Below are 1,290 nucleotides of genomic sequence, written 5' to 3'. Positions count from 1 at the left end.
AGTCATTGATCATTCTCCTTCCAGCTGGAAACGTTTTATCTTAATGTTGATTTACCTTTTTCGGTTACTGGCCGGTTTATTAAGGAACATTGAAACCAGAAAACGAGCAAACAATCAATGGAAAAGTTTCGGTTTGGTAGCGCAAAAATCCCATTTCAACTGGAAAACTTTGGATTGAAAATTCCTTTAGGGTTTTCATTTTCCAAACACCGATAGCATAATCAAGAATTTTCTCAATTGTACTAATTTCGATGCAATTTCCACCAGAAGGCAAACAGTAAAGAAAATAAAAGTGACCAGTTGAAAATGTTGCGTTGTTCAACTAACCGAATTCTTACAGTATCAATCGAACAAAAACCTAGAGAATTCGAATTCCTTCATCAGTTTTTGATACCAAGAAAAATAAATCAAAACAGTAGCAAACCGCGCTTTAGTCATCAATCCACAAAATTCCACTGAAGCGCTGAATTAATAATTTTTGTTGGGGTTCATTTTACTTGGGGTACTTAACATCAGCTGGACTTTTTACCAAAGATACTACTTGACTATGACTTAAAAAATACACTTTGCCTATAAAAGTCGCAGTTTCTAGCCACTGAGGTTTCACCCTTAAAATCAAAAGTCGGCAAACTGTGCGCTGGAAAAGAGCAATTTATTGACGGTTTCTTCTTCTTCACGGCATGAAGATTTTAGGAAACTGAAAATTGATACAACGAATGAATGAGCTGGGAGAAATAAGCAAGAATCCAGCCTGATAACCGCGGATTTTAAGCTTATTTTGGGGTAAATTTCCGCAAATTTTTGCTAATAGAGTCGGACGGCTTAGTAAGAAGGAAATTAAAGAAATAACGAGAAAAGCCAAGAAAATATTCCTAAAACTATTTTTAAATGGGTGAAGCTTCTTAAAAACAGACAATCTCTCTTTTGAACAGTAAAACTCAATTTTTAATAGCAAGAAAAATCGTTCAAAACAGCAGCAAACCACGCTTTAGTCGTTAATTCACAAAACTCGACTGAAGCACTGAATTGGTCAATTTTTTTGGAGTTAATTTTGAGCTTTTTCAATTAAGTTAGAACTTGAGTTACTTAATATTAGCTAGACTTTTCACCAAAGAGGCTGCTTGACTTTATGACTTAAAAAAGGACGCTTTGCCTATAAAATTCGCAGCTTCTGGCCATTGGAGTTTCACCATTAAAATCTAAAGTCGGTAAACTGGGCGTTGAAAAAGAGCAATTTATTGTCGGTTTCTTCTTCTTCACGGCATGAGGACTTTAGCAAAATGAAAATGC

This window comes from Dendroctonus ponderosae, unplaced genomic scaffold, assembly GCF_020466585.1.
Source record: "Dendroctonus ponderosae isolate FM_Combo_2020 unplaced genomic scaffold, Dpon_F_20191213v2 Dpon_F_20191213_1, whole genome shotgun sequence".
In the NCBI taxonomy this organism is placed as follows: Eukaryota; Metazoa; Arthropoda; class Insecta; order Coleoptera; family Curculionidae; genus Dendroctonus; species Dendroctonus ponderosae.
This window is presented reverse-complemented; position numbering follows the sequence as displayed.